Source organism: Chlorocebus sabaeus, chromosome 18, assembly GCF_047675955.1.
Source record: "Chlorocebus sabaeus isolate Y175 chromosome 18, mChlSab1.0.hap1, whole genome shotgun sequence".
Lineage (NCBI taxonomy): Eukaryota > Metazoa > Chordata > Mammalia > Primates > Cercopithecidae > Chlorocebus > Chlorocebus sabaeus.
Genome location: NC_132921.1, coordinates 54,267,611 through 54,282,785, shown reverse-complemented (window position 1 = coordinate 54,282,785; position 15,175 = coordinate 54,267,611). Strand labels below are relative to the sequence as shown.

Sequence of the window (15,175 nt, the reverse complement as noted above, 5' to 3'; positions counted from 1 at the left end):
ACATTCCTTTTTTCTAGATTTGAATTCTGGCTCACAGAGGATATACAATTTCTCTAATCCGTCTTTTTTATGATAAAATACCAGTAACACAAAATTTACTGTCGTAGTCATTTTTAAGTGCACAGTTCAGTAGGGTTAAGTATATTTACATTGCTGTATAACTAATCTCCAGAATTTTTAATTATTGCAAAACTGAAACTCTATGCCCATTAAACAGCAAGCCCCCATTTTTCTCTTCCCCAAGCTTCCAGAAACCACCATTCTACCATCTGGTTCTATGCATTTGACTACTCTGTATACTGCAGTAGCATTACACATTACTTGCCTTTTTGTGATTGGCTTATTTCACTTTGCATAATGTCCTCATGGTCTATCTATCTTGTAGCACGAATTTCTTCCTGTTTAAGGCTGAATAATATTCCATTGCAATGTCTGCATATGCCACATTTTGTTTATCAATTCATCCACTCATGGATATCTAGGTTGTTTTTATATTTTGGCTATTGTGAATATCTGCATTCAGTCCTTTTGGATATTACCAGAAGTGGAATTGCTGAACCATAGGGTAATTCTCTTTTTAATTTTATTGAGGAACCTCTATAATGTTTTCTATAGCAGATGAACCGTTCACATTTTTTACCAACAGTGCATGAGTTCCAATTTCTCCACATCTTCACTGACACTTGTTATTTTCAGGGGTTTTGTTTTGCTTTGATAATGGCCATCCTAATGAGGTCAAGGTGATATCTCATTGTAGTTTTGACTTGCATTTCCATAATAGTGATGCTGAGCATCTTTTCTTATGCTCATTTGGTATTTGTTTACCATCTTTGGAGAAATGCTTATTCAATGCCTTTGCCTTTCTGCATTGTTTCTTTCACTTGTCTTTTTAATTATGTTGTTGTTGCTGTCTATAGTTCATGTTGAAAACTTTTCTCAATTATCTATAAATCTTCACCTGTCTGTTTATATGTAAGAGTGAACTTATATATTAACTGGAAGATCTGGTGTGTGAGAGGTTGAACTCACTCTATGTGTGATTAATCAGGAAACTGCTCATTTTAAGGGGCATCCCAAAACTATACTTATTAGTATTATTTTGAGTTTAATGTTTTCTTAACTCTGTAATTTAAATTTTCATTTTATTGTTCTGGTTTTATTTTTGATTTAATCTCTTGTTTTATCAAAAGTAAATTTTCATTAAGTTCTTCTATAGTGCAGTTATCATAGAAATGCAATTTCTGTTCCCTGTATTGTATTTTTTCCAGATTGTATTTTTTCTTTTTTTCTTTTTTCTGATGTGTTCATTTGTTCTTCTCATTTTTGCTTCTGCTTATTTCTCTGGTATGCTTATTTTTAAAACTTGCTCAGACTTGAAGTGAAAATTTTTTCAGACTTTTGAAATAAATAATTCAATTTCATATAAGTGACTTCTGTTTTACTCACCTTTTATCATTATTGAGGCATGGTTGTCATCTCCTCTGACTCAGAGTTCAAGGACTGTGATTGTGTTTTACTGACTTTGCTGTAGTCCATCTTATGGTAAGGAGGCTGAGCTGAGATAGAACCCACTTGAAACTACTAGTCTGTGGTACTTTGTAAAAATGAGCAAAATATTCTGTACCAGGATTTACTTCACCCACTGGGAAGTACTTCCTGTTCCCATGGGGAATACCCTTGCAACTTGATGTCATTACCTCAACTCAGGAAGAATCCCTAAAGCCTAGTTTGTTTGTTTTTTTTTAATATCAGAGAAAGCATATCCTAATTTTTTACCTCTCCTATTTCACATCTTTCTCTTGGAAATGATTTTCACTTCCTCCAAGTAAGAAAACAATATCCATGCCATTTGTTCTTGTTCAAGTATTATAATATTATAAAATTTACTAGGATTTTATAAATGTACCACTTCCAGTGCAGAGGTCAGAATGGATATAGGGTGCACAGGGGTCTCACCAAAACTGTGTTTATTGTGGCCCTCAAGTTTTGAAGTTTATGACAAGAGGTTGTGCTTTCTTTTCTATTTAAAGTGCCTTTGACTATGTGTTTTCATTAAATTGAGTAGAAATTGGATGAAGATTTTTTTAGACTGGCAATATTTTACCACTTTTACCAAAAACTCTGTTAATATTTGAATATGATTTAATAGGAAGACTTTATCTTGCACTTGATAAACAAAAAGGGAGAAAGAAAGTTGTAGACATATCTAACATCCCATTCTGCATATTAGTTGTTTCAAATCGGCAGTTTAACTTACCAATTAATAATCACCTTGGGAGAAAACAAGCTGGGATTCCAGTGACTCTGCCACTGGTTGGTTACATGTCTTGAGGTAGAGAGCCAAACTTTTGGATCTTAAATTCTTTAATTATGAATGCTAGTGTTGCGTAGTTGATCTATAAGGTATCCTTTAGTTTTTAAATCATATAAATATGATTTTTTCTCATGCCTAATTTAGACTATTATTTGTACACTACATTTTAATACTATAAAATACATTTAGTATTTAATTCTATAAAACTTAATAAATATGTGTTAATTGCTGACCATTTTACTAGGCGTTATGGAGAAAAAAATATGAAGAACTAGAGTTATTGGAAAGAGGGAAGAGAAAATGAGACAAACATTATAACTAAATTATAGAATGAACTATGATAAGTATCATAAGGTACATATTTATTAAATGCATATAGGGGTTCAGATAGCATAGTTATTATAGTTTCAGACAAAAACTCATACAGAAGTGAGGTTTGAGTTAGGTCTTAAGGAAAGAGAGGAAGATTGAAGCAGAAGGGAAGAAACAGCATGAACAAAAAAGGTAAAGCTTGGATTATGGAAGTTTGGAAAGCATTAACTAGTTCCTTATATCTGAATTCAGGGAATATTATAAGGACTACCACAGATAAAAGTAAATTTCTCTGAGTCTCTTCAATGATGTAGTTTGACCTAAATTTTAGATAGATTAATATGACAATATGAAAGTTGAATTGAGAAAGAGAGAGGCAGAGAGGAGGGAAGTCAGTCAAGAGGAATGCTCTTAGTCAAGGAAAGAAATAAAGAAAACCTGAATAAGGATGGGATCAGTGGGACTCAAAGAGGGAAGAGAAGAGAAGAGAATGAATTGGAAACGACTCTCATGTTTTCAACCCAGATGAGTGACTATAAAGGTGACATCAGTAGAAATGAGAAAGTTTCAGCTGCGTTTTGTAGTTTTCCTGTCTAGGTCTTTCACGTTCTTGGATAAGTATATTCCTAGCGTTTTGTTGTTGTTCTCTTTTCTCAGCAGTTATAAAAGGGGTTGAGTTCTTAATTTTATCCTCAGCTTGGTCATTGTTGGTGTATAGCAGGGTTACTAATTTTTGTACATTGATTTTGTAACCTGAGACTTTACTGAATGTGTTTATCAAATCTAGCAGTCTTTTGGAGGAGTTTATAGGGTTTTCGAGGTATACTGTCATGCCATCAGCAAACACCAATAGCTTGACTTCCTCTTTTCCAATTTGATGCCATCAGCAAACACCAATAGCTTGACTTCCTCTTTTCCAATTTGATGCCCTTCATTTCTTTCTCTTGCATGATTACTCTGGTTAGGACTTCCAGTACTATGTTGAGTAGAAGTGGTAAAAGTGGGCATCCTTGTCTTGTTCTAGTTCTCAGCATAAATGCTTTCAACTTTTTCCCATTCAGTATGATGTTGGCTGTGGGTCTGTCATATGTGGCATTTATTATTTTGAGGTAAGTCTCTTCTACGCCTAGTTTGTTGACTGTTTGTGTTCTACAGGAATGCTAGATTTTATCAAATGCTATTTCTGCATCTATCAAAATGATCATGTCTTTTGTTTTTAATTCTGTTAATGTGATGTTTCACATTTATTGACTTGCATATGTTAAACCATTCCTGAATTTCTGGGATGAAACCCGCTTGATCATAGTGTATTATCTTTTTGATATGCTATTGGATTCAGTTAGATAGTATTTTGTTGAGAATGTTTACATCTATGTTCACTGGGGATATTGGTCTGTAGTTGTCCTTTTTTGTTATGCCCTGTACTGATTTTGGTATCAGGATGATATTGGCTTCATAGAATGAGTTAGGGAGAATTTCCTCCTTCTCAATCTTTTGGAATAGTTTCATTAAGATCAGCACCCTTTCTTCTTTGAATGGGTGACCATCTGGCCCTGGACTTTTTTGTGTTGTTGGCAATTTTTAAATTACTGATTTAATCTCATAGCTTGTTATTGGTCTGTTCAGTATTTCTATTTCTTCTAATTTAATCTAGGAGGGTTATATGTTTCCTGGAACTTGCACATTTCCTCTATATTTTCTTGTTTATGTGCATAGAGGTGTTCATAGTAGTCTCAAATGATCTTTTATATTTCTGTAGTGTTTCTTGTAATGACTCCAGTTTCGTTTCTAATTCAGTTGATTAGAATCATCTCTTCCTTTCTTGATTAATCAAACTAATGGCCTATCAGTTATGTTTATCTTTTCCAAGAACCAGCTGTGTGTTTTATTTATCTTTTGTATTGTTTATTGGATAAGTTATTTTTAGTGGACAGTTACAATTTCAGTTTTCAACACATGGAATTTAGAGTACAATAATCTGTGTCAATAAGCTGTGTCAAGAAGGCAAAGGAAATGCTAGACCACACATCAGGGAAGACTTAAAGACCAGAAAAACAGATATGGAATCTATTCACATAAAGGAAATGAAAGGAATCTTCAAGGAAATATGCCTAGACAACAGCAGACCAAGGGCAGAATAACATTAAGAAACAGAAAAAAATAATATTGAAATATCTGCTTTACTTACTAGCACCTGGTAAAAAGAAGAAAAAAGGAAAAAAATGAGAAAGGAAGAAAAGAAAGAATGAGGGAAGAGAGGAAGGGAGGAAAGAAAAAAGAAGGAGGGAAGGTAAGAAGAGGAAAGGAGGGAAGGAAGATGGAAGAAAAGGAAGGAAGAAAGAGAAGAAGGAAGGAAAGAAGGGAAGGAGGAAGGAAAAGGGTGAGAGAGAAGGACAGAGGACAAGAGGAAACTGAGCAGTTGTTAATCTTATTGGTAAGTTTCAATACATTGTGCTTTAATGTTCCTCATTTGAGTCCAGGTTGTGTTATATCTAGATTTATTATAGAACTGTAAAGTGAGCATTTTGTGCAATTGACTATTGATAACTTTGTGCTTGTATTTCCCAAATGATCACTGCTCCTTGTTTGTGCCACTTTCTCAAGAATTCAAATGAGGGAATATGCAGATGGGAGGGTAGTTTTGGCCATGACTAGGTTCCTTAGCAAATACCAGCAGAACTTTACCACATACCAACAAACATCAAAGAGTTCACACTGACACAATATGAGGAAAGAAAGGTAGCAATGCTGCTTTTAACATACTAGGAACCCAATTCTTGTCTTTTAGAGCTCTCAGCTGCTTGATACATGAACAAGTCAACCCCCTAACAGTATAGAGTTTCTGCAAAATATATCTGTCAGAAGAAGCCACGTTGTAATGAGAACAATTCAAATAATTAACAGAATATTTATATTTCTTAGTTGTTTAATATATTTTCTAAGTGTTTCATATTTTGTGAAAGCATTGAGTATGTCTTAACCATGTGGAATTTAATCAGCTCAAGAGAAACAGGTTCATATTTACTTCTATTTTACCTATAGCTTACATGTCTTTAATGGTCAGAGATACTATATATAAAATTAAAAATAAAACAAAAATATTATTACAAATCAGAATATGCAAATACATTTAAATGATTGATTTTTGCTGTTTGTTTTTGTCAAGAATGACTGCAAATCAGTAGAGTATAATGGTCAAGAGAACACCATTTAAAATAATAGATTTGGTCTTGAATCACAGTTCTGCCACTAACTATCTGTAGTGAAAGCTTAAGCCAATTAAATAACATTCCAGGGTTTTGTTTCAAAAGAGCAATGGTTTTCTTATACTGATGTTACGATAATAAGGTGAAATAATATGAGAAAAGTGGGTAATATAAAAAGTGAAATTTAGTATGTGCTCAATATATGATGGCAATTGTTATTTTCTCTGTTTAGAATTTCCATGTAAGAATAAAGATGTGTATAGGAATAAAGGACTTATTTTACATAAGTTAAAATTGTTTTGGCTAATTTGGCACAGACAAATAAAAATTACTTTAAAATGTTCCAAATTTGTTTCCCAATATTAATCACACTTTTTGTTGTGGGTTGAAGGGGATTAGGGAGTGGGAGATACATTAAGAACTGTTATTGAAGTCTTGAGAGATGATGAGCTTCTAATTAAGAAAGTGCATTTATGTTGTTAATTGTAAATATTTCAATTAGTGAATTTAGATTTTGAAACATAATTTACTTTTAATGAAATAAAAAAGAGCTGCATTAAAGATGGATACCATTAAAAACTTCAAGAACTCCCATTTGAAATTGCTTATAAACTGTTAGCTTAAAAGCAAAATGAATTTATTAAAAAAATTGGCAATATGTTTTGAACACTACATTATAATGAAGTTCTCACTGTATTACATTAAAGTCAAAGAATAGAAACTTTGAGTGCTAGAATTCTCCCACATTTTTAAGCAAATGACAATATAGGTAATTTTAGAACTTTATCATTTACTAATGACTGAATTCAACACAGATTTAACATCCAGTTATATTATGTTAAGCATGTTTCTAAAGCTTCTTTTAAAATATATTTTTCTTCTTAGATATTTTCATATCTCAGGTAATGGATATGTTTCCAGCTCCTCCAAAGTTACCTTTTTATACTATGAAAATTTCTATTTCAAATAAATTGAAATAAGTGTATAATAAAGGAAAGAATTGGACAGATAATTCAAAAATTATTTGTGCATCAATGTTGATGGTTACATTATTAGTTTACCTTGGTAGTTTGAGTGAGGTTAAACACGTTTATAATTTTAAATAAAATATTTTTTATATTATAAACATTTATTGAAATGTATTAGACAGGAGAAATAATAGTATATCGTAAATCAATTTGTAAAATTAATTCATGAAGAATTACATAAAGAAAAAAATCAACATTTGCCGACTTCATTATTAATAAATTTTAGGTGAATGATATCTTCTATATTTATGACTTATTTTAAAAAATCTCTTTAGTTGAATTATTTGAAATTTTTAAAACAGACATAGTAAAATATTTTCTTTTGTTTCATAACCATTACTTTTTGAGTATACAGCTAAAACTTAATTTTTTCTTTATAATCATAAATATGGCTTCATTGTAACTTAAACACTTAATAAAAGAGTCCCAGTAAGAAGAAATGTCACCTGTATATATAAGATAGCTATCTCGATCCCTGTGAAACAATCCTGTGTCTTGGATCATCTTTCATGTTACAAACACTTCAATTGGAATTATTTTGAATGAATTATCCTCTAACCAAATATATAAGAATAAATACTTTCTGTAGGGTGATGGCATGATTTTCTTAAAAGTAGGGAATGAACTACATATAAATATTTTATCTTATTTGTTTAATACTGCTATAAAAAACCTTACTATTCTAAAACTAGGAAAATTAAATTTATATACATAATTTCTAAGTTTCCAAATTATGTATAACTGATAATTCCACAAGTTAATACATTTTGTTTTCAAGGTTAAAGTGTGATACTTGAAGTTAGTTGGTCTTAGTGGGTATGGTGGGAAATCATATTTCTGAGTACCGGATAAACTGATACAATGTCTTTTGACATTTTCTAGCACATTCGTGGATTGGTAGTCACCTTTTATTTAAATGTTTTTGAGGGGAAAATAATTTTGGCTATAAGCATATGAATTTCTGGGAATTAAAGCCTACATTTGTTCAGGTATAAAGTTACTTCCTAAAGAAAATTCTATGCTGGAGTACATCCACCTGTGGCAGAGGTGCCAATTCAATATTCTTTGGCCATTCGTTCCAATAAGAACTTCAATTTTTCAGTGGACATTTCGCCATCTAGCTGAAAGACTTTATTTCCCAGCATCACTTGCACAGAGACATAATCAATGATTATGTTTTGGCCAATAAGATGTCATTGAAAGCATTTTGTGTCCACACTACAGTCATGTACTGCATAAGGATGTTTCAGTCAACTAAGGAACACATATATGATGGTGGGCTAGTAAGATTATAATGCACATATATGGAAACCTGATTTATGGCACTTGATATTGGCATTGCAGATGAAGTAGGGAGAATAATGGTGCTGGGACATCTTATTTCTATGTAGATATAGATCTAAATATAGATATAGATACAGATACGGATACCATCTAGGTTTGTGTAAGTATACTCTATGATGTTCGCGTAACACCCAAATCACTTAAAGATGTGTTTCTCAAAACTCGTCTCTACTGTTAAGGAATGGGTGACTGTATCTGCTTTCTCGGATTCTGTGCTTTTCCTTCCCAGGGACCAAAGTGCATACAATTATGACTGGAAAATGAACACTTATCTTGCAGCATGGGGCAGGACAATAAAGATGGTTAGAAAAGCAAGAGGAGAGGAAGCTGGGACCCTGAAGAATATGGAGCTGCCACACCAGAACTGGACTGTCTTCTCAGAGTTTGTTCTTAGGTAAGAGAGAAATAAACTACTACCTTATTTAACTAATTTATTGTATTGTTGTTGCTGTATGCAGGTGAACTTAATGTTTACTGATATTATACTTTTTCTGCTCCAGATTTCTGTTGTGGTAAGGAAAGACTGGTGTCTTCCGGTGTATATATAACTGTAAAGCTTCATGAAAGACATAAAGGATTTTCATAAAATAAGGCGTATATGGATTTCTCTATATGCCAGTGTTTTAATAGGTATTTTTAAACCTGATGGCTTTATTCTTTGAGCTATCTTTGAACTGTGGTGCTTGTCATAAACCCAATTGAATCTTTCATATTCATGTTCAACTAGCATGTGTTAAATGCCCATTAAGTGTTAGTCACTTTCTGATTTGCCAAACCTTTATATTCTTCACAATGCCTCTGCAGGGTATGTAATATTATTCCAGCTTTACAATGAATAAGAAGCTCCAAAGGGGTCTAACATATGTCAGGTGTTTCCTGGTGAGTGATGGAGCCCCTTGGAACAAGTTGGAATGTGTTACCTCTACAAGACCCAGAAAAGCGATCATTCAACTTTTTTTGAGCTTTCAGAAATACAGACATGAATATCACATGATGAAAATCATTTCATTCATATTTTTTCAAAGTTCTTACACATATTTTACTGAAACAAACCAATCTATAACTCTCAAGCACAAGCTTGTTTTATTCTTCAGGGTCATATAAAGTATTTAATTCCAATTTCTGATGAAGTCATTTTAAATATGTGAGTACAACTACCATGTCCCCTTATAAATCTTTTCCGCCTGGGTGCAGTATCTCTAGTTGCTTCACCATTGATCATATTATATTTGAACTTCTCATTCTTCCACTTTTCATGATGTAGACTAACTAAAGTCGTATTGGTTTTATTGCTGCTGACTGAGTTGTATGTTTACTTCCTCAATTAACATTTACCTTTTTTTTTTTTTTCTTTTTCTTGAGACAGAGTCTTGCTCTGTTGCTCAGGCTGGAGTTTAATGTTGCAATCTCTGCTCACTGCAACCTCCGCCTCCCAGGTTCAAGCTATTCTCCTGCCTCAGCCTCCTGAGTAGCTGGGATTACAGGCACCTGCCACTGTACCTGGTTAATTTTTTTTTTTTTTTTTTTTGAGACGGAATCTTGTTCTGTCGCCCCGACTGGAGTGCAGTGGCACAATCTCTGCTCACTGCAAGCTCCGCCTCCCGGGTTCATGCCATTCTCCTGCCTCAGCCTCCCGAGTAGCTGGGACTACAGGCACCCGCCACCATGCCCAGCTAATTTTTTGTATTTTTGTAGAGATGGGGTTTCACCGTGTTAGCCAGGATGGTCTTGATCTCCTGACCTCGTGATCCACCTGCCTCGGCCTCCTAAAGTTCTGGGATTACAGGAGTGAGCCACCAGGCCCGCCCTAATCTTTGTATTTTAAATAGAGACAGGGCTTCACCATATTGGTAAGGCTGGTCTTGAACCCCTGACCTCAGGTAATCCATCCACCCTGGCCTCCCAAAGTGCTGTGATTATAGGCGTGAGGCACTGCGCCCAGCCAACATTTAACTTTTAAGTACTATATTCCATATAGGATGTCTATTAGTAAAAACATAATAAGATTTAACCCAAAAGACTAGCAAAAACAGTAAAAAGGACTCTCTTTATACAAAGTGATTCAACGACCACTGTCATGCTGCATCAAACACTTGAGAAAATAATGTGTCTATAGATGATTCTGTTTGAAATAATAGATCATTCTAATTTGAATATGGTAGAACTCATTAAGGAAGTAAAACTGTTATTCCAAGACCTATCTGTTTAAAGCCCGGCTTTGTTACCTCCCAGGTGCCAAGTGTCTCTGCTCAAAATGACTTGCACAAAACAAGTAATTTTCCAACTTTTGGCAAATTTTACACTGCTGTGTTGTATTATTTGAATTTGTATTTTAATGCATCCTTTCCTCAAAATATTTTATGTTAACCTTCACTCTTTCCAACAATGATTGGGTACATAGAAGCCACTAGCTGTCTCCAGTTCTCTATGGCAGTGGTGCCCAACTCATTTGGCACCAGGGACCGGCTTCATGGAAGAGACTATTTCCATGGACTGAGGCGGGGGAAATGGTTTCAAGATGAAACTGTTCCACCTCAGATCATCAGGCATTAATTAGTTAGATTCTAGTAAGGAGCACGCGACCTAGATCCCTTGTCTGTGCAGTTCACAATAGGGTTTGCGATCCTATGAGAATCTACTGTCCCCACTGATCTGACAGGAGGCAGAGTTCAGGTGGTAACGCTGGCTCGTCCGCCGCTCACCTCCGGCTGTGCGGCCAGGTTCTTAACAGGCCATGGTACCCATTCCCGCCTGAGGGCTGGGGACCCTTACTCTGTGGAATCTGATGTGATATAAATAAATAAATAAATAAACAAATACATAAAGCAGCCCGATGACATATGGTACTACAAAGTTTTGTCGATCCAGCTTCGTGCGTTCATGTTGTGAATTCATCTAATAACTGTTTCTCTATTCGCAGTGTGCACCTTATTTCTATGTAAAGCTCAACTCAGGACCACCTTCTCCTGTAAGATCATCCCTCTGCTTCTAGTTTTCATAAACCACTTTCAGCTCTCGGTCCTATAGCTCCGGTAGTTAGAACAACATAACAGTCTGCAGTTTATCGTATTTTTTTTTTTCTTGTAATATTATCTGTTCTTATTTCACCTAGTCATTAAAGCATAATGTTTGGAAGTTCTTCTAGACTAACTCTCTCTGACTTCTTCCTGCTCCTCTTTTTTCTCGCCTTGGGCAATCATTCATTAAGTTCCTTGAAGATTCTACCCCATTCTACTCTGATGTGTACCTCCTTTGTTAGTTTTCCTCATTATTTCAATAGTGTCCTTGCCCTCACTTACCAGCCTCATTTATCCTTTTTTCATGCTGCTAGCAATGTTAGATAGCTAGAACAAAAATCTGATCACATCTCTTCCCTGCTTGAAGTCTTTCATAGGTATTCCTATCTGTTACCACAAACATCCAAGTGAGTGTTACCATTGTTGCACTCATTTCTCACACAACCCATGCTATACTGAACTATCCTGTAGTTTTTCCACTTACATTGTGTGGCTTAGTACCTCCACGAGAAATGAAAGGAGTATTTGAACACTAGAATTATAAGAGAGAATGTATCAAATATTTGACATTTTTATCTCATTTAACTTTTGCTCAACTTTAAGGGTAAGGTATAATCATTCTCCCCATTTCAAAAAGAAAAAAATTGGGCATTTGAGAGGCTACATAAGCTGCCCAATGTGGCAAGAAGAATAAACAGACAAGGCTAAAATAAAATTCACATATTTCTCCTCCACAGCTATGTCTTTATCCTCTATGCCTTTTTGATGTTCCATAAGCTATTCTTTCCGCCCAGAATTTCTTCTTCCTCATCTCTTTGCTGTCGAGTAAACTATAGTTACTCTTTTTAACTCAGCTAAAATGTCATCTTTTTTTGTAAAGCTTTCCCAAGAATCTCTCCTTCCACTTCAGCAGGTTAAAAACTTCAAACTAAAAATAACAAAACAAAACAAAACAAAAAGCTTCAAATTTTGAACTTTAAAATACCTGGTATCTACCTTTTCTGTAAGATGTATTATGTTATACTATAATTATCTATTTAGGCATATTTTCCTCACCAGATTTAGTGCATGACTCACTTCCCTGTATTGTTTTGTTTTCTACATAAACTTATCACAGTGTATGCATCCAGAAACAGTTTGTGGTTAATTGATCGACGACTGCTATATAATTTGACTTTAAAAATGCCCAAGAATCTAGAAGTGATATGCCTAAATGATCTTAGTTAAATGGAGCTTTCCCATTATACATAGCTTCAAGCAGTGAATTTCAACTGTGAAGTTAAAACTTCTTATTGGAGAAAACAGAATCTCACAGTATTAGTGATATGTGCAGCTTGTGCAATTTAGTAGTATAATACAAGTTTGGGAAAAGTTTCCTTTCCAAATACGAATTAGGGAATATAAAAGGTAAACACTTGTTCTGACACGTTTATGTGTAACATAGTTGTCAATACGTATGCACTATCTTCTAAACGTATTGAAAGTGGCCATGGCTGGACCTGGGCCGGCCCACTGCCTCCGCCTCTGCTGCAGCAGGGCCCCAGTCAAATCCCTCTGGCCCGGCCTGACCTGGTCTGGCTCGCCTGGGCTCAGCAGCCGCGGAGCTGCAGCTACTGATGGAAATTATATTACATAGAATATTTGGGTGACATCTGCCTGAGAGGTCTCCAAGAATTACAGAAAACAAAAATACTAATGCATTTGAGAAAGCGGTAGTTTTTGGGGGGAGGGGGAAAAGGCAACTGCTTTTCTGCAACTTGGCTGGATGCTGAGATGTCTGTGGACATGAATAGCCAGGCATCTGACAGCAATGAAGAGCACTATGACTGAAATTGTGAGGAAGTGGAAGAAGAAGAGGATGCAGACCCTGGGGACATAGAGGACTATCACCTGGGACTAGCCACCGATGTGGAGCAGCAGGGGGCTGATGCCTTTGATCCCGAGGAGTACCAGTTCACTTACTTGACCTACAAGAAATCTGAGGGTGCCCTGAATGAGCACATGACCAGCTTAGACTCTGTCCTAAAGGTATCTCATTCAGTTGTTAAACTTATATTAGTCAATTTCCACTGGCAAGTTTCAGAGATTTGGACAGGTACAAGTCCAATTCTGCTCAACTGCTCATTAAGGCTTGAGTTCAGGTTAATCCATAAAACATGTTCCCACATCTCATCCCCCTCACCATTGTGCAGTGTGTATGCAGCTTGCACAAAAGAAAAACCTACTCTCCCTGATCAGTCAGCACCAGTTTTGCCGCAGCTGCTGGGAGCAGCACTGCTCAGTTCTCATCAAGGATGGTGTGGGTGTGGGAGTCTCTCGCATGGCTCAGGACTGTCCCACTCCATACACCAGAGGACTTTGTGTTTCCATTGCTTCCCAAGGAAGAATTGAGAGAGAAATACAGGTTCTACCTCTTCAGGGGCTATGTGGAGAGTCATTACCAGCTCCAGCTGTGCCCTGGTGCAGACTGCCTCATGGTTATTCGGGTACAGGAGCCTAGAGCTCGCCAAATACAGTGCAATCAGTGCAATGAGGTCTTCTGTTTTAAGTGTCATCAAATATATCACGCACCCAAAGACTGTGTCACAATCTGAAAATGGCTCACGAAGTGTGCAGACGACTCTGAAACAGTCAATTACATTAGTGCTCACATTAAAGACTGTCCCAAATGCAACATCTGCATTGAGAAGAATGGAGGCTGCAATCACATGCAACGCTCCAAATGTATACACGACTTCTACTGGATGTATCCAGAAGATTGGAAGGCTCATGGCAGTGAATAATATGATCACAGTACTTACAAGGAGAATCCTGACATTGTGAACCAGTGCCAACAAGCCCAGGAGAGGGAAGGCCTCAAGAAGTACTTATTCTACTTAGAGAGGTGGGAAAACCACAACAAAAGCTTGCAGCTAGAGGCACAGACATACCAGCAGATACATGAGAAGATTCAGGAGAGGGTCATGAACAATCTGGGGACATGGATTGACTGACAGTACCTACAGAATGCTGCCAAGCTCTTGGCCAAGTGTCAATACACCCTGCAATACACCAATCCATATGCATATTACATGGAGTCTGGACCCAGGAAGAAGCTGTTTGAATACCAGCAGGCTCAGCTGGAGGCTGAGATCGAACACCTCTCATGGAAAGTGAAGCCTGCAGACAGCTGTGACAGAGGGGACTTGGAGAAGCAGATGCATATAGCCGAGCAGGTGGGGAGAACCCTGCTGAAGGATTTCCATGACACCTAAGTTGGGATGTGGATGTGCGGGGGTGAGGAAGATAAGGCTGCAAGGTCTCCTGGCCGCCATACTGCATGCTGCAGGCTCTGCCTTTCATGACCCCTGGCAGCAGCCGGGGCCCCACTCCTGAGAGACACTGGCAACACCTCTTAGTTAATTTCTGTTTTCTTCTCTTTTCACTTTATGTTTCTACCAGGGTAGAGGCCATGTTGAACCGGCCTCTTTTCAGGACTTTTACTTCCCCCTGGATGGTTGTTGAGAGGATGGGAAAGTGTTTTTTGGATGGCTATTAATAATATTAGATCATTACAACTTATGTAACTTTCAAAGTTTGTATAATTATACAAAAAAAGACAAACTATAGGATACCACAGAGCCCTTTTTGAAAATAAATTTGCGTTGGAGTGTAAAAAAAAAAAAAAAGAAAGAAAAAGAAAGTGGCCATGGCTATAAAAGAGTAAGAAATAGCAATATAAAGCTCAAGTACACTTGGCAGGGTATTAAGGTCCTATAAAACAGGACTAGTTAAAAAATTACCAACCATTTCACAGAATCATGCCACCAAAAGTATAAGGAATCTGGTCCTAACGAATCAAATTAATTGATTCCCTATTTAATGAATGGTGTTGGGAAAGCTGGCTAGCCATATGCAGAAAACTGAAACTGGACCCCTTCCTTACACCTTATACAAAAATCAACTCCAGATGGA

The 15,175-nt window shown here is 36.2% G+C and overlaps 1 pseudogene; it reads left to right on the top strand.

Annotated features, from left to right (window-relative positions):
• The first annotated feature begins 12,994 nt into the window (after positions 1-12,994).
• Positions 12,995-14,475, top strand: LOC103222590 (E3 ubiquitin-protein ligase ARIH2 pseudogene; annotated as a pseudogene).
• Positions 14,476-15,175: the final 700 nt, after the last annotated feature.